We start from the raw sequence: 18451 nt of genomic DNA, 5'->3' as shown, positions 1-18451 counted from the left end.
CATTCCCCTGAGCCCACCGCAGCCACCGACCCCACAGGCCGCCACTGCTTTTCCCTTTCTCCACTGCTGACTGCCCTCTGTGCTATTCCCCAGAGCCCGAGTTCTGGGTTCTTCTCCAAGCAGCCCCATAGTTAAAAGCAGGGAGAGTCTGGAAGACTCGATAGGTCACAGGTCATAAACTGAATGCCTAAAGAGGCTGGGCAGGTAATAGAAATGAGAAAGGCGGGCTGGGGGGTCCAGTGCGGCTTCTTAAAGTCAGTGGAGGGACAGCGCCTCTGTGCTGACTGACAGATCCAAACCTCCAACATGAGTACCTCATTACAGGAACTCTCCCAGTGGTAACGGTCACAAACTACTCTGAAAGTCTTCGAGCCCTGCGTGGACTGATTTGGCGTGTGCTGCAGCTGCATTCAACCCACAGGGGCCATCGGTTTGCCACTGTGGCTTCGAGAGCTAAGGAAAGAGTAGGTATGAATTACCGGAGTCTGGATCAGTCAGGGTCCAAGGACCAAAGGAGACACAATTAAAGGAAGGAGGGACATGGAAAACATGGGGCCCCGGCCGTGGCCACACCTGGCAATCATCACGGTGACCACCTCTGTGCAAACGGATAGCAGCCTCTGTGTCACTGTCACCTCTGAGTGTTTTGTGTCTCCTCCTGTGTGGCCAGCCTAGTCTTGTCCTTCAGATGTGACACATCCTGTGTCTCCTTGGCTATGACTTTGGATCCTTTCAGGGGCCGTCCAGATAGAAGTGAGTCTTGGTGTCCGACAGTCTGAGTTTGAATGCCAGCTCCGATGCTCACCGGCTGTGTGAGGTTGGGCGAATCAGTCAGCCTCTCTGAGCCTCAGCCCCCCATGACGGTAGGGAGGGAGGATCACGATCCCTCCCCCACAGGGTTGTTGAAGGCTCAGAGATGATGGCCGTATGGTAGTGGTACAGTGCCTGGAGCGTTACAGTCAAATTTAGATGCTATTATTTAAAAAAAAATTTTTTTAAGTAAGCTCCACACCCAGAGCGGAGCCCAACGTGGGGTTTGAATTCACAACCCTGAGATCAAGACGCGAACTGAGATGGAGGGTTGGAAGCTTAACTGGCTGAGCCACTCGGGCGCCCCGAGGTGCGATTATTTAAAATAGTTTTCTTACTCACTCTCCTCCTTGTCTGCTCCAGTTTGTATCTTGGGTAATACCAACGCTCTTGAACCCAGACTCCCACCCGGTCCCCTGCAGGGGTCAGATTACCCCTCTTCCGGTTCATCCGGACGTCCTTTCCCTTCGCTGGGGACACGGTGCCCAGCCGCACCCCTCAGCCCTACTTCCAGGACGAGCCTCCCTTCCTGGCAACGACTCACTGAGTCAGATCACAGACACCAATTCCCTGGGCTCCCAGTGGCAGAAATCTCCCTGATATTGACCCAAGGAAAGAAGCAGAAATTCAGTAGGAGTATTTGTGCACAAAGCTCTTCATGTCCGAGCTATTTACCCCTGAAAAATCAGGAGCCTTCTCAAATGTACAAGAGGACAGGATGGGCCGAGTGGGGCCAGGGTGAGGGCGTAGCCCACTGGCCGTCGGGGGGTTTGTAGTGATGGCATTTGTGGAGAGTTTGTGGAAACACAGAAAATGCGTGTAATGTCACTAAGGGGAAGAGCAGTGTTCAGGATGGTCTTACTGGTGTGACTGGGGCTGGGCACACGGCAGTTGCATGTGCGCCCACCACACACATGTAAACTCACCTGTATTCTCTTAATCGAAAACACTGAGAGGAGAAAAATCATTTAAAGAGGACAGGCAGTTCTCTCAATCAAAAACACTGAAAAAGTTGGGGGGCCCGGGCGGCTCAGTCAGTTGGGCGTCCGACTCTTGATTTCAGCTCAGGTCATGATCTCACGATGGGTGAGTTCAAGCCCCTCACTGGGCTCTGATAGTGGGGAGCCTGCTTGGGATTCTCTCTCTCTCTCTCTCTCTCTCTCTCAAAATAAATAAATAAACTTAAAAAAAAACTGGAAAAGGAAAGAGAAAAAAATCATTAAAACAAGGCAGACGGTTCCTCTAATGGAATGAGGATTTACCACTAACCGAGTGTGGGGCCGGGCGAGAGTCTGGGGAAACGTCCTCCGGTCCCCACTGCCTGAATTAGCGTTACACTCCGCCGCCCCAGGATACATGATTTCCATTGCAACATGCCTCCTAAACACAGGCCTGTCCTCCGGGTGTAGACAAAACCATCTTGGAGCCACTGAGCAGGCTTTTGTGGACATTTTTGCAGTTTCTCTCCAGAGGCGTTTTTGTTTATAACCTGAGCCCTGTGGATGGGCGGCTCTGCTATAGAAATGAAAACAAAAGCCTAAACATATGAAAAAAGAAGAAGGAGGAGGAGGAGGAGAAGAGGAAAAAGAAAATGCACCAAAATCCTATCAGGAGTTGAACATGAAGAAGTGTGCGTGACTTTCTCTGCCCGCTTCTTTCATTCATTGATAAATATTTATTGAGCATCTATTGTGAGCCGCCACTCTATGCACTGAAGAAGAAGAAGTAGCAAATAAAAGAATTGCAAAACCCCCCTGGTGGGTGGAGACGGACAGTAAGTGCCCAGATAAGTAACATGTAGGGCAGGCTGGGGACTGATATGTGCTTGGAGAAGCAGATAAAGCCGGGCCAAGGGGCAAGGGAGTGCCGGGCGTGGGGTTAGGGTTGCAAGTTCAAGTAGAGTGACAGGAAGTCCTCACTGAGAAACTGACAGCTGAGCAAAGATTGGAAGGAGAGGAGGGAGGGAGCGTATCTAGGGGAAGAAGTTTCGGGGGGGAGGGGATGGGGGAGGAAAGCAGTATAGACATGTCTGAAAAACAGCAAGGCAGCCTCTGGGGCTGAAGCAGAGAGAGCAAGGGGGGTGGCTTGCTGCACTTTCTGAATTTCCTCTCGAGAGAGCATACAACTTGTATGATAGAAATCAGAGCCCTTGGGGGGCCTGGGTGGTTCAGTCCGTTAAACGTCCGACTTCGGCTCAGGTCATGGTCTCACAGTCCGTGGGTTCGGGCCCTGCATTGGGCTCTGTGCTGACAGCTCAGGGCCTGAAGCCTGCTTCGGATTCTGTCTCCTTCTCTCTCTGCACTCCCTGCTCATGCTCGCTCTCTCTCTCTCAAAATTAAACATTAAAAGAAAGAAGAAGAAGAAATCAGAGCCCTTTATCTTTAAAGGAAGAGACAAGGAGGGAGGGAAGAGGTGCCCCCTTTTCTGGCCAGGCGGAGCTGATGGTTTTTCTCCTCGCTCAGACATTCTGGAAGAACAGAGCACCCCTTCACATCTTCTCGCAGGGTCAGCTGACAGGTGCCACTCCCCAAGGGCTCTGGGCCAGGTAGCCTGTGGTCTCAGAACCGTGGATACCCCCGATTCCCTCGACCCCCCTCACTGTCCCCCCACCCCCCCAAGTGGAGGAACACAGCTGGCCCCACGCCTCCCAAGGGCACCTGAGCGGGGATGCCAGCCCTGGGAAGGAATCGCTAGCAAAGATCCGAGGTGCTAATGAGGAGGTGTCAATCCATTAACTCCACCCGAAGGGAAGAAAAAATTTTCAATTACTGGTAACGGGAAACAAAATAGTGGGAAATCACAAATGACAATCTTTTTAAGACAGCCCTGGGGCCACCTCCGGCTGACCCTGTGCATTAACCTGGCAGGGGAAAATTTTACTCAGCTGCTCCCTCCTGTGTCCTTAATAGCATAAAATAAAAAGATTTTAGATAAGATTTCATTCTGTGAATCAATTGGCAAACCACACCAGGCTTCCCGGGGCAGTCTGGCCTCAGCCTAATGGAAATTTCTTTTTAAAGAGAATATCAATAGTAAATTGGTTCCTACCGCAGAAAGTATATACAAAGGGTTTTATGTCAAGTGGTGATCTCTGGCTTCTTTGGAGCTCGGCTTAATCTGCTACCTGCCTGCGTCTCAAGCAAAGGGGCGGGCAAATTCGGCGAGTGAACAAAATCCAGAAGCCCCGCTGTGACGACACAGACAGGAAGTTGTCTGGCTTCACTGCTTTTCCTCATTGGTGTTTGATCTGTTCCTCAAACAGACCAGGTGCACCCCTGGCCCTTTGCACTTGCAGTTACCTCTGTCTGTGCCGTTTTCTTCTATTGCTCTCTCTTGGCTTCCTCCTCAGCCTTCAACTTCAAAAATCAGTTGTTCAAGGGAAGCCCAGCTTCACCACAAGGCTCCCCATTATCACTCTCAAACACATCACAACCAGAATTACATGCAAATTTCTTTCTTTAATGCTTTTATTTTGTTTTCTTTTGGAGAGAGAGAGAGAGAATGCAAATTGGGGAGAAGGGCAGAGGGAGAGAGAGAGAGAGAGAATTCCATGCCGGGCTCCATCCCACGACCCTGGGATCGTGACATGAATGGAAATCAAGAGTCAGATGCTCAACCGACTCAGCCACTTGGGCGACCCGATGCACACGGATTTCATGTTTCTGCTTCCTCTGCAGAGATGGGGGCACATAAGTGTATTAGTTGATTTCGAGCTCTATTTTAGCAGTGGCCAGTGGTTTGAGTCAGGAATTTTTTTCGCCAGGGGCAGGGGGTGGGGGCGACTCCCTATCAGCTAATCAGAGAGACCACACCCACAGGCAATGACCTCGATGGTTCCCCAGCTCTTTGTCGGGTCAACACCAGAGGCTTCTCTAACTTCGTGATGAAAGGGAGAGAGAAGTGGCCATCGATGAAAGTCACAAAGTCAAGGCTGCTCAGAGCAGCCATGAGCCACGTGGCGGCTATTGCAATTTCAATGTAAATTAACCAAAGTTCAAATAAAATGGATAATTCCATTCCTTAGTCACGCAAGCTACCTGTCCACGGCTCCAAAGCCACGAACGGTGAGAGGCTAGTGTACCGGACAGGACAGACTAGAACCTTCCGTCCTTGCAGAGGGTCCTGTTGGACAGAGCCGATCGGGGGGACTGCGCCCTGAAAGCTGGGCTTGATGCCTCCACGGCCTGACCCCCGTGGATGCTGCACAAATCCCGCTGCTAGAATCCTGTTGCCTTTGCCCCATTGAGCCTTTTCTGCAAAGCGTTTTCTGAGCCTCAAAAAGGACAGGGTTTTGGGAATTCCCGGAGTTTCCAGGCAGGCTTGTCTGGCTGTTTTCTGCTGCCTGTTAATCCAGGTCTATTTGTAGAAGCTGGTTGTGGTCTGAGAACTTGATTCCGTCACAACCTGGAGGCCAGATCTTCCCTTTGGTCTCATAGTCAGTCAGTAGAGACTTACTGAGCACCTACTGTGTGCCAGCCACCTTTCTGGGAGTTGGGGACATGGCAGAGACAGCACGAGTAAGTCCTTGTGTTCGTTCCCCCACTGTGCGTAGGGATGGGAAAGAAACCAAAGAAGTAAGACAGGCTTCTCAGTGAGCGACAAGCATCGTGAAGACATCAGGCGGCAGAGGGGGCTCTAGAGAGCAGGGGCGGAGGGACGGTTTACCGGAGCAGATGGAACATTACAGCCAAATCGTTATTGTTGATGCTGGAATTTCTCCATTCTACCCTGCCCGGGCTCCCGGGCTCCCAGGCTGCCCGCCCATCTCCGCTGGAAGGGAAATCGAAGTTCCTTCACCTTGGCTTCGCCACTGGCTTGCTATGTGAGCTTAGCAAGATCCTTGGCCCGCCTTGGGTCTTCCTCAGTTTCCCCATCTGTAAATCGAAGGCATTAGGCCTGCTGATTTTCAGGCTGTGAGCAGTGACCATTAAATGGGTCATGCAGTCAAGTGGGTGGGTGGTGGCCACACTTAAAAAAAAACCAATGAAATAAAAAAATTGGAAAGAGCAGCGTGCAGGCCTGGAGGGTAATGTGTTGTGCGCCAGGTGTCTGTGCGCGTCCGCGCGCACGCGCCGGTGTGGGGTCACCGGAGCGCCTGTCTGCTGTCAAAGAAGGGGAAGCTCAGTGGTGGGCCTCCTCCCTGGGCCTTCCAGGAATAGTATTCTTAACCAGCGGGACCCGACGACCCACACGGGAGCAGAGCGGAAACAGAATCGGGCAGCGGGCTCTGGGCAGGCGTCACCTCGGCTTTTATCACTCCCTAGACGCAGACATCACATTAAGGCCACGTTGGGAAACCTGTGATACCGCCCGGGTGCTTGGTGTCCTGGGGCTCTGTTCCTACACTTGTGTCCGCCCAGTGTGAAACTCCGGAAACCGGAAACCGACGGGGGCAACCTCGCGGCTGCTCCCCTCCCCCGCTCTCGCTCCGTGGCTTCTCAGCGTTCTCATTCATTCATTCGCTCACTCATTCATTGCATCCTTGAGCACCATGGAGTACAGAGTCACATTCACGTGGGTTACAGTCAGCTGGGGGTGTGGCCAGTGAGGGGGAGACAATCACATGACACACATCAAGGGGGGCGCCTGGGTGGCTCAGTGGTTGAGCCTCCGACTTCAGCTTAGGTCATGATTTCACAGTTTGTGGTTTGAGTCCCAAATCAGGCTCTGGGCTGAGAGCTCAGAGCCTGGAGTCTGCTTCTGATTCTGTGTCTCCCTCTCTCTCTGCCCCTCCCCAGCTCATGCTCTGTGTCTCTCTCAAAAATAAATAATGGTGGCAGCAGGAAGGCAGGAGGGGAGGGAGCTACGCCTTGACCTCAGCTGCCTTCCTGCCTACATTGCACCTGCAGTGCATCATTGCAAAGACGGAACTCCAGGGCCCTGACCCCTAGGTATCCCGTGACCTTTGGAACTCGTGTTAATCCTCTCAACAACCCTGGGAGGAGGCACCTTTTATCTGGCCCCATTTTCCAGATGGAGAAACTGAGGCTCAGGGAGCTTAGTTGACTTGCCCAACCTCATCCAGCTTCCACAATGGGTTTGACTTGGGCTGTGGGCAAACTCTGTCTGATGGAGAAGCCAGTGGATTCGCAGTTCGACTCCTAAGGTCCCTCCTGTTGAATCCCCGCTGCCGAGCTGATCTCCTTTGCTTGTTCTGACGGGTCCCTTGGGGCCACTGGGAACTCACGGCCAACAAGAAATCTGAAGCTGCACCCGGGTGCAGCCTTCATTCATTCAACAAGGATTTATTAAGCCCCTACTGCATGCCAGACCCTGTTGTAAGCATTTAACATTCCTTGGCAAGCAAAACAGCCCTCAAATATTCCAATGAGAAGAGACAATAAGTAAAATAAACAAAGAAATCACAAACTATGCTCAAAGGTGAGAAGTGCAGTCAGCATGGGAAGGGGAATGGTCGCAGGTTAAATGAAATGGTTAAAGCCAATTCTTCCCTTGGCCGGGTCCTCCTCATCCATTAAATCCCAACTTAAAGGTCACCTCCTCTAAGAAGCCTCCCCTGACTGCCTAAGGATCTCTGTACGGTGGGATCATGGAGACCTATTGCCCCTGCTTCGTGCCGATCTGTATTTTACAAATGTTGCCCCAGTGAGTGGTCATTATTTTTGCAATCTGAAAGAGCGAGCACATAATAATTTTTCAAAGTGAAGTGCAAAGGATTCCTTGCCCTGAGTCTTTATTTTCCTCCTTCAGCACTTCGCCCTTTATTCTCACCATGAAGCCAAAAAGCAGGTGCCCTCCTTGGGCGCAGGCTGGTGAGCTCCCAGCTGATGGGAGGCAAGGGGTGAGCAGGGCACCTTCCTTCTCCAGAGGTACAGAGAAGCCCAGAGGCTCCCCTTCCTGTCCCCCACGTCCCATCCCTCACCAAGCCCCAGGGATCTCTCTCCAAAGCACGTCCTAAATCTGATCACCTCTCTGTCCACTGCTCCGACCTGGCCCGAGCCAAGGTCGACTTTAGTTGGAGGACTGCGCCAGTCCCCCAGTTTTCTCCTTCTGCAGCCCCCTGCCCCAAGAGAGTGTGAGGAACACATCACCGGTGCGTGACTGGCCCCCAGGCCGGCCCCCGCTGCTCTTACAGTGAAGACTTCTGTCCCCGCTGCACCCACCCCCGAGGCTGGCCTGGACCCGCTGCTGCTGTCCCGCCCCCCCCCCCTTCCTGGCCTCCAGCCGGTGCCTCCTGCCCAGCCCATTTATTCTTCAAACATGCCTGGTGTGTTCCTGGAAAAAGGTATGAAGTTTGGGGTGGGCTGGTCCGGAGCCAACAGCCAAGAAAGAATTCTTGAAGACCGTCTTTGGTCCAAAATGGTGATTTTATTAAAGGACGGGGACAGGACCCATGGGCAGAAAGAGCTGCCCTGGGGTGGTGATGGGTAACTGACTGTACGCCCTCAGGCCGGGAGGGGTCAGGGATAGAGCAAGTGTCTAAGGTATTTTGGAAGCAAGGTTTCCAGCACCTTCGGGGGCTGGCTGTATTAGAAAATGCCACTTACTACCACTTAGTAAAACCTCAGTCATGAGACCCTTCAGATATCTACCAGGGGGTCATAAGCTTGGAGTGCGATTGCCAGCATAGATCTTGGGGGAGTGAAGATAAAAAAACGTTTCCAAAGGAAGTTTTATATGTTAAAGTAGACTTACAGGGTTCTGGGGAGGGGGGGCAGAGGCAGGGTCAGGATAATGTTGAGCCAAGATTCCCCTTTGCCCCCAGCAAAGTGTCCCCATCAAGGTAGCCGGGCTCCTAGAGGGAGGTCACTCTGCCGCTTTCACGGACTTGTCAGTGGGCTGTAGGCAATAAGGAAATTTAATTTTTCATTTGCCTCAGTTTCCCACACCACCAAGGCAAGCACTTAAACTTCTTCCCGTTGTTCTTGAGTGGCCAGGAGTGTCCGAGGAACATCACACAGACCGCCCCCCCCGCCCGCGGGCGCTGTTAGCCTGTCCGACGCCCTCAGCCTGCCCCACATCCCTCGTCAAAAGCACCCCCAGCAGCTCCTCCTCCTAGCTGACTCCTTGGGTCACCATCCAGGTCCCAGTTCAGATGTCCCCTTCTCTGAAAGGCTGTCCCCTGGGCCACCACCCAGGCGCTCCCCAACACATCGCCCTGGTGTTTGTGTCCCATGACCCGCTCCCCGATCTGAAGTGACCCCGGATGTTGTCTGTCTCCTCAGGTCTTGGTCTCCTTGCTTCTTGCGTCCCCGCCCACAGAGCCGGGTACACGGTGGCTTAGAACGCCCCGCTCCACGGCCGTCACTCAGCGACTCCGGGTGACTTGAAGAGCTGGCTAGACGATGCAAAAAGCCCTCTGGTAGAATGTTCTGTGAAAATCCAGGCTACAAAACCATGTGTCTGAAATGAGTACACCTGTGTCGTAAAGCTAACAAAACAGAAAGCGTAAACAACTTTGCCTCGGAAAAAGAAAGAAAAAGCTCACTATTTAAGTGGTTAGCTGTCCCTGGAGGTGAAAACGTGGGCAATGTCGATTTCTTTGTTCTGTTTTTTTGTATTTTCTGCATTTTCTTTGAGGCACACCTATTTCCTTTACAACTAGACAGATGGATGGAAAGGCAGCGAAGGAACTCGTGCGCCCTCTGCTGCTCATTATCTGGTACTGCAGGGAAGCTCCCAGGATAGGCCCCAAGTGGAGGATTTGGGGGTGACGGGAAGGGGTCCCGCCAAAGTGTGGAAGCCGGATTTCCCTGTATTCGAAGTGAGTGAGAACAGGGATCAGGAGAGACTCCCCCATTCTCCTGGGAATCTTTCCAAAATCCCCTGCCCTCATCCTCTGTGGAAAACCCCCAGAACTCCACTGCCCACTCTCCAGCCTCCACCCCATGCATCCCCCCCCAGCTCTGAATGAGCCCTCCACTCCCAGAACCCTCACCTTGCATTTCCATGAACTCTAATAGTGGGAAGAACAGGCTTTCTGGGTTCGAAGAGCCCCGACCTTTCATGCCTGTGTGTCCCTGGACATGTCACTTGGCTCTTCCGGACCTCAGTATCCCCGTCTGGCATAATGGGTTTTTCAGCCTCAGCAGTACCGACGTTCTGGGCCAGAACCTCCTTGAGGGGGGCTGTCCTGTGGCTGTAGGAAGGTTAGCAGCAGCCCTGGCCTCCACCCCTACGCCCGAGCACCCTGCCCCCCAGTCCTGACAACCTAAGCATCCCCAGATATAACCAGATGTCGCCTGGAGGGCACAGTGGCCCGGCTCTCGGTGTCTATTATCCCATCCCCGCACCTTGCTGCGTGCTTCTGCTGTCCGAAGGGGCTGGGGCAGCACCAGCATGAATGACTGAAAAATAACTTAGGGTTTATTTGCTCTGATAAGAAAGGCAGGAGGGAGAGGGAAGAGCAGAGGGAGGCGGAAAGGTGCCTGCCTGTGTCCCCACGGACACAGCCGCCGGCGGCTGTCCCACGCCAGGGTGGCCCACATTCCTGGTCCCCCACGCCTGTCCTCTGCCTGAATAGGCCCCGGGCCCCCTCCATGCCCGGCCTGTTATGCTTGGTGCCGTCCGCAGGCCTCCACGGCTGGGAGAGGACTGCGCATTCAATTAACTGGAAAAATGATAGCAGGAAGCGTCGGGTCACAGTGAAGAAGCAAAGGGAAAGGACTCTGCAAACAGGTCCCCGTGGGGTGGGTGAGGGAGGCCAAAGAGCTCGGCCAAGCTGGGGGGAACGGCGGCAGACGGGGGGCATTGGTGGCCCCTCAAGGGGACGGGGCAGCCGGGAAAGCAGACCCACTCCAGTTCACAGCCTGTGGACCTGGCAGCGTGCAGGCCTGGAGAGTACAGCGGGGCCCAAGGCTCCCTGGGCTTCACCTTGGCTGGAGCAGAGAAGCCACACAACTGGCTCAGGACGCGCTTGTGGGTTGGGGGTCCTGCGAGGCGTTGGGGGGGATTCTTACCTCCGGTTCCTGGGGAGAGAAGATCTTTCTATCCCCAAGCCTGGAGCTCAGGGAGCCAGAGACCAGAACAGAGGAAGTGGGTGATCTTGTCCTGTGGAACTGGAGACTCTGCCCCTGGGGAGGCGGCCCCTGGGGACCACAGTGACCGTCAGGTCCTGAGCACATGTAAGGGCCAGGCGCTGTGCCACGCACTTTACAAACTTTACCCCACTAGATCCTGAGTGAGATGGTGAGATGGCTTCCGGTGCAGCCATTTATTCATTCGGCAGGTACTCATTGAGCACCTACTATGTGCATGCTCATAGAGCACCTACTGTGCGCCAGGCCTCTATGCCAGATAGTGGGGACACAATGGTGAGAGTGTAACAGGTGTGGGGATGCAGAGCGGCCGCTGGCGCCCCACCACGCTGGTGGGGACAGGAGGCGGTGCCGGCAGAGTCTGGACAAGAGTCCACAGTCTCTTACGACAATACACCCGCACTTGCCATACAACCCAGCGATCCCACTCTGGAGAAATGACAGCCGTACGTTCATGACCGCGGAGAGAAGCTTACTCACGATCGCCCCAAACACGCACCAGCCCCGGTGCCCTCCCCTGCAGAAGCACCAAACCGCAGCCTGGCGCCGGCCTGAAGTTCAACAACACGAAAGGAATTGGCCACTGATGAAAGCCACGGCCCGTGTGAATCTCAAAAGCGCGATGCTGAGTGAAAGCAGCGTCTCAAAAGGCCACAGACTGTATGGCTCCTTTCTGCGACCTTCTAGAAAAGGCAAGACTTGAGGGGCAGAGAACAGGTCGGTGATTTCCGGGGGGTGGACCGGGGAGTGTGGAGGAGGAGTTGGCCAAGGGCGGATGTCTCTGGAGGTGACGGACAGCTCTGCAGCTGGACTGGGGCGTGGTTATGACTGCGTGTGTCAAAACGAGTAGGATTGTACCGCAAGAGGAGTGAATTTTACTGTGTGTGAAAATAAAGAAAACAGGTTTGGGACCCTGCTGTCATAGAGATCGCCTTTTAATAGTGACAGAAAAAAGAAACAGGCCACAAATATATACTCAGTGGGGCGGGATATGGAGCAGGAGAAGGCAATGTCGGGGGGGAGCAGAAGTTAGAGGGGGGGGGTTCATAGGTGAGCAATCAGGGCGGGCCTCACTGAGGAGGTGACCAGGAGGAGGTGAGGGAGGGAGCTAGGGGACTATCTGGAGAAGACTGTTCCAGTGTGGCTGGAGCAGAGTCTGTGTAGTGTAGGGTGAGCTGAGGTCAGATCTCCAGGAGCCTTGAAGGCCACCGCAGGGTTTCAGCTCTTCCTCTGACTGCGGTGGGAGCAATGGGGGGTCCTGAGCGGAGGAGGAACACGATGCTGCTTTGTTTTCCCGAGATCTCTCCGGCTGTGTGACGCATAGAGCATCAGGAATGAGGAAGGGGGCAGGGACCAGCGGGGAGGTGGCCGCCATGGCCCAGGAGGGAAACGATGCTGGGCCTGGGCCCGGGTGGCAGCGTTGGAGGTGATGGGAAGGGGTCCGATTCCGGGCACACCTTCCAAGTGGAACCAACAGATTTTTCCGATGGACTGACGGTGAGGTGTGAGTGAATGAGTGCCCACAAGGATGGTTTGTGTACTTGGGGCCGCCTTCTAGAAGGATGGAGCTGTCACATATGGGGCGGGGGGTCCTGTGGAGAAGCAGGTTTGAGGGAAAAGCGAAGAGTTCTTTTACCAGATGAGGCAGTTGTGCAAAGAGACGGACTCGCCGGCCCGAGGTCACACGGCCAGTGTGGGGCCGAGATGGGACTCAGACACCTCTGCTTCCCTCCTGCCCTGAGCTCTACTCAGCCTGCAGGCTTCTCTCCCAGCTGAGACCCTGCGGAGGCAAATGCTGCACAAAACGGGGCTCTCTGAGCTCATGAGAAATGACAATTCTTGCATTCTGCCCAAGAACGCATTTGGCATTGCCTCAGTCTGTTCCTATCGAGGTTTGTTCATCAGAGGTGATTTGGGCTGCAGGTAACATATCACCCACAAGAGGTTTGGGCTAAGAGTATTCTAGAAGGCACATCATCTAACAAGAAGTCCTGAATCAGATGGTCCCAGGGTTGGTGAATTCAAAAGCTCCATTTTGTCAGACATGAGGATGCGGGCTTCTGGAATTCTCTTGGCCTTTTCTTTGTGGTCACAAGATGGCTGCCACAGCTCCGGATATTTCTGACAAAGTCCAAAGATAGGACAGATGGAAGAGAATTTTCTCAAGTGTCTTTGTCTTATCTCACAGGAAAATCCCTCCCAGAAGCCTCCAGGAGACATCCGCTTACTTCTCATTGGCCAAAACCAGGGCAGATGCCCGATAATAAAGCAATTGCCGGCAAAAGGGAATGATTTAGATCCATTTCAGCTCACCCCTGGGACTGGGGGTAAGTCATCTCTCCATGGAGCACACTGCCATCTGCTCTGTGCTGGAACAAAGTGGGAAGGGCAGAAAGGGGGAGCAGCTGTTGGGCCCAGAAGCAATCTGTCTGCCACCGGCATCGGAGAAGGATTTTATGTGTTATCCTTAAATAAGGTCATCCCCAAGTCAGGGGGGCACCGCCAGCATTGACTTTTTAGCAGAAGAAATCAGAGAAAATCATTAACCTTGGGTCCCCTGTCAGACCACATCAATGACTATTTTTAAATGAATCCCACCATCTCTGTCTCTACTTAATATTATTGGTGTGTGTGTGTGTGTGTGTGTGTGTGTGTGTGTGTGTATTAAAGACGTGAGTTTTAAAATCTGATCTTGTAAAAATGACTTCAGTTTTGGTAACTCTGTTTGGGGCCTTTTTTCTTTCTGTCCTTCTCTCTGTTTTCCTGTCCAGTTTTCCACTACCGAGAGTCTCTGAGAGCCCCTGTTTCATCCTCACAGAGCCCAGCAAGGTGAGTTTTATCGTCCCTGCTGTGTAGACGACAACACTAAAGTGTGGGCGTCGGAGCCCCTTTCCAGGGCTGCTCCAGCTCCAGCTCCCGGGGGCCGTGGACGGTGACTCTCCCCCGGGTTCCCAGCAGGGAAGCACTCAGGAAATGAGCCCTTTCGTGGACAGCGCTGGCCCACTGGACCACGATGAAGCCAAGAATCACCCTTGGCGTAGGAGGCTCCCAGGATTTTCTCCACGACCCCGTCACTCTCCGAATTACAGCCTTCCCTAAACTGCGGCTGTGAAACCCTTCAATAGATGCCTGGAGCGCCCTCGTGTGTCTCGATCATGTAATAACATTTGGCGTTTGCTTTTAAAATCGTAACAACGCTAATAAAGAATGGCCGATGTGCCAACCTATGCATTAAGAAATTTAAACGCCACCTCAGTTTTTATATAAAGTTTTTCTTCAGAAAAAAGTTATAGATGACTGCGCTAAACAGAAAAGAATTCACACAACGCACAAAGGTAGACAGTGAGAAGCTATCTCGCTCTTCCATCATCTCCCATGGTGTGAAAGGTGCCTCTCAGAGTTGGGCAGTGCACAACCTGCCCAACCTTGTGATGCAGCCCTGATAGGAGTCTATGTGCAAATGTATCTGCGGGGTACATTCTCAGACACAGAACTGCATGTTCATGCAGTCCTTTCCAGGGACAATCTGCATCACTTGAGTCAGCGCTGGCACTGGTTACAGGGACAGACATTTTCCCCATTATTTCCTTCACTCAGTAAACTCTGACTGAGCACCTCCTGGGTGCGAGGCATTGTGTTAAGCCTCGTGAGAGACTCCAGGGTAAGTCAGACTCACTGGACCGCAAAGGCATGATTTCCAAGCTCCCTAGGAGGCAGAGAGGCTGCTGCCCACCCTGCCTTGGCAGGTCCTGCCAACCCCCTGGGGTTGTGCCCTGCTGCTCCAAGAGCTCATTCCTGGGATGTGATCCAATAAGCAAGCAGCCATTGGCTGGCAGTGTCCACACCTCTCAGAGCAGTTGGTGCAGCCTGATGGGGAAAAAAAAGGGCTTTGCAGTCAGACCACACGGCAGCAGAGCTCCAGCTCTGACATTCCACGTGGGACATTGCGCGGTGTCCTGTCCCTGCCGAGATCTGAGCCTCCTTACCTGTGACACCTGAATGGTAACAGTTACTCCGGGGTGTCGGGGAAACTGAGGTGCTTCAGTGATACTTGCTGACTACATAAATTAATAAAATTCTTTTTTATGTTTAATTTATTTTTGAGAGAGAGAGAGAGAGAGAATGAGCAGGGAAGGAGCAGAGAGAGAGACACACAGAATCTGAAGCAGACTGCAGGCTCTGCGGTGTCAGCACAGAGCCCGATGTGGGGCTTAAACTCGCCGACCGTGAGATGAGATCCTGACCTGAGCCCAAGTCTGATGCCCAATCCAGTGAGCCACCCGGGCGTCCCAAATTAATGACATTCTTGATGGGAGTTAAGCTAAGGAGATATTTAATTCCATTTATATTTTTAAGTATATTGATTTATTTTGAGAGACAGAGCACGCAAGAGTGCGAATAAGGAAGGGGAAGAGAGAGAGAGAGAGAGAGACAGAGAGAGAGAGAGAGAGAGAGAGAATCCCAAGCAGGCAGGCTCCAGGTTGTCAGCATGGTGCCTGATGTGAGGCTTGAACCTCACCCTAACCCTAACGGCCGCAGAGAAAGCTTTTTGGTTCCTATCTCAGAAACCAGCGACCCAGCCTGTCAAACCCAAAGATTTAGGATGGCATCAGACCCCAAATCTGGAAGAACTTAGCAGCCTCATGGTGCCAAATCCAGAGGGGAAATATGCACACAGAGAAACCAGAAAAGCACGGCACGGTGGGGAGAGAGGAGGAAAATGAAAACACTCTGTTTCCACTGGCAGGGTCAGTCTGTGCCAGGAAAACTGGAATGTTGACTTGGTACGCACATAATTCAATTTTCTACACATTCAGACGTAGAGAAAAAGCCAGATGCTGGGGGAAATTGCTGATACAGTTTTTAACATTGGCAAAGGCGATATGGGTATGAATTCAGCCTCATGTGAAATACTCCACGATCTAAAGTGGCAAATGTCACAACGTTTTATGCCCAGTGTGGTCTCAATGATGTGAAAATACCCACCTACCCAGATGGCTGTCTTTGTTTCCAACTAGCTTGATTCATCACCATAGACAAAAGATTAGGCGAATATATACCAAAATGCTGTTAGTAACTGGACACTTTTTATTCTTGATCCTTAGATTTTTCAGTCTTTTGCAATTTTCCTGAAGTAAAAAAAATGTATTTTTAAGCGATTTTTAAAACCTAATTGGTGCCTTCATTATAGAGACAAGCCACATGTACCTGACCTCATGTATAAATGCTCAGAGCGTACACGCTTCTAAATGAGCTACCCTTCTTTCCCGTCTTTTCAATGCTCCTAGGCCCTGCTGATTTGAGATAACTACTGTTAGATTTTTTTGTTTCTATTTTTCTAAGTTTCTTACCATTAAATATTTACACCAGGAATGAAAAGCCCGGAGAATCTACAGCAAACTGCGGAGTCAAGCCGCATGTAATGGGAGGGGCTGCTACTTTGCGCCACCTGGTGGCTGGATTCCAGAATGCAGGCCCAGCGTGGCCAGATCTTTTTAAGAGAAACAGGGTTGTATATGAAATATCCCAAATTTCAAAACTTGGCAGCTAACTCGGGAATTTTAAAAGCAATGTCTGAACCACACAGAGCACAACCGAGGGCCATATGTTACAGCACTGAGGCCTCTGCTTTCAGGAATAAATGTAGAGTGCCGTTTCTTAACTTATCGGCCCTAAACAAGGTCCAGTGATAAGAGAGAGAGGAGTTTTGTTCCTAATACCTTCCTTCCCCTGCCCCTTCTTCCTTTAACCTCCTTGCTTTTAGTGATTATATTAATGTTCGTTCTACCAGTGGCCTTTATTACTTTGTATGTTTACCTTCCATTTAAAAAGTTTTATCAACGTTTTTCAGCGTATACAATGCAAGAGGAGGAAAACATCTTTCCTTAACCTCTGTGGCGCTGTTCCTTCTCTGCTGTATCTGAAACATTCCACACGCTTTCGTCCATTCACTTGTTTCGTCGTTCATTCAACAAGTAGTCACTGAGCGTCTACTTATGTGCCAGGCACTGCGTTCTAGACATGGAATCTCTGGAGGCAAATGAAACAAAGTGGCCTGACCTTGTGAAATGTACATTCTAGCAGGGGGTGTGGCTAAGACACGCACAATTAGGGGAGAATTCAGGTATATGGAGGAGGAACGTGCAGTATCAGCGTGTGTGCGTGTGTGTGAGGGCATAGCCAGGGAAGGCGTCCCTGAGAAGGTGACTTTGAACCTCACACATGGGGACGCGAGGGGGTGGGTCACACAAGTGCCCGCCCTGGGTACGTTCCCAACCAACGAACGGAGAGCGCCAAGGACAGGAGGCCGAGTGGATGGGACGTGTTGGGGGAGCAGCGACAGCGGGAGCTGACCCAGCAAAGGGGAGATGGAGAGCCGCTGAGGTCAGAGAGGAAAGGGTCGCTCTCCACGGAGGGCCTGCGGGGTCGTGAGAAGTGCTTCTCTGAGAGCGGGGAGCCATGGCACGTCGGATCACAGGAGTGACAGGAATTGGATTTCTGGTTTTGAAAGGAGGCTTCCGGCCGCTGTACGGACCGCAGACGAGGAGGCGAGAACGGAGGGGGGCTACTGCAGGGCTATCGCAAGAAGGGAGGCGATGGCGGTGCTCTGGGTGACAGGCGGCGGCGGTGACCGTGACGGAGGGGATAGGAGAAAGGCCCAGCTCTGCGGGGCCTGCAGGATGGGCGGGCAGGCCGGATGTAGGAGACAAAAAAGAGGCGTCAGGGATGCCCCCAAGGTTCTGATCTGAACCATTCGAAGAGCGAGGTTGCCTTCTATGTATCTTCCCAATCTAACCGATTTCATCTGTCCTCAGAGATAAGAGGTTGGATGCACACACATCACGGTTGAGTTACCGGCTGTACTTGTGTGGTAGGGTATGGGCGGTTTTTCATTTTCTCCATATTTTTCAGGATTTTTTTTTTTTTTTTTGAGAGAGAACATGAGTGGGGGAGAGGGGCAGAGGGAGAGGGGAAGAGAATCATAAGCAAGCTCTACTGCCTGGCACAGAGCCCATCTCAGGACTTGATCTCACGGCCCTATCATGACCCAAGCCGAAGTCAAGAGCTGGCTGCGTAACCACTGAGCCACCCAGGTGCCCCAAGGATTTCTATTTTTGAAAGCAATGACTGTATTATTGTTTTATCTTAGGGCTTTGGGGCTTGGCAAGTTAGACTCAGGGAGTGAGGTAAAAGCACTTGATACCCGTTTGGATTCTGTACTAGTCAGTACTTGCTGCATAACAAACAATCCCAGATACCTTAATATTTCTTTTTTGGTTTCAGATGTTTGAGTTGGCTGGCACAGCCTTGCCTCAGGTCAGGTTCAGATCTGCAACGGGCTTCTCATTCTGCAGCCGGGCTGGATGGGCTGGAACACGCCCATTATGAGAGAGAGGAAACACCCAATACCTCTCAATCCTTAGGCCACGCCCACTTCATGGCTTCAGCCCATCTCCTATTGGCCAGAGCACATCACATGACCAAACCCAACCTCCATGAGGGTGAGGCTGAAAAGCACACAACACTGAGAGGGGGCAGGGAGTGGAAGTTTGCGGAACACCAGCCAAATCTACCACAGCTTCACTTTGATCTTGCAGTTTGTAGGGAATTTTTAGTTTCTTTTAAAGTTTTATTACAAATTT

The 18451-nt window shown here is 52.2% G+C and overlaps 1 long non-coding RNA gene across 1 annotated transcript; it reads right to left on the bottom strand.

Moving 5' to 3' along the window:
- Window positions 1-15874: 15874 nt before the first annotated feature.
- Window positions 15875-18155, bottom strand: LOC115273192. The gene is made up of 3 exons (XR_003900731.1): window positions 18068-18155; window positions 16626-16838; window positions 15875-15937 (listed from the first exon to the last, which is right to left on the bottom strand). It is a non-coding gene; the product is annotated as an uncharacterized LOC115273192 (long non-coding RNA).
- Between the last annotated feature and the right edge of the window lie 296 nt (window positions 18156-18451).

The sequence above is a fragment of the Suricata suricatta genome, chromosome 12 (genome assembly GCF_006229205.1).
Source record: "Suricata suricatta isolate VVHF042 chromosome 12, meerkat_22Aug2017_6uvM2_HiC, whole genome shotgun sequence".
Taxonomy (NCBI): Eukaryota; Metazoa; Chordata; class Mammalia; order Carnivora; family Herpestidae; genus Suricata; species Suricata suricatta.
The sequence above is the reverse complement of the archived record's forward strand: the minus strand, read 5'-3'. Positions and strand labels throughout refer to the sequence as shown.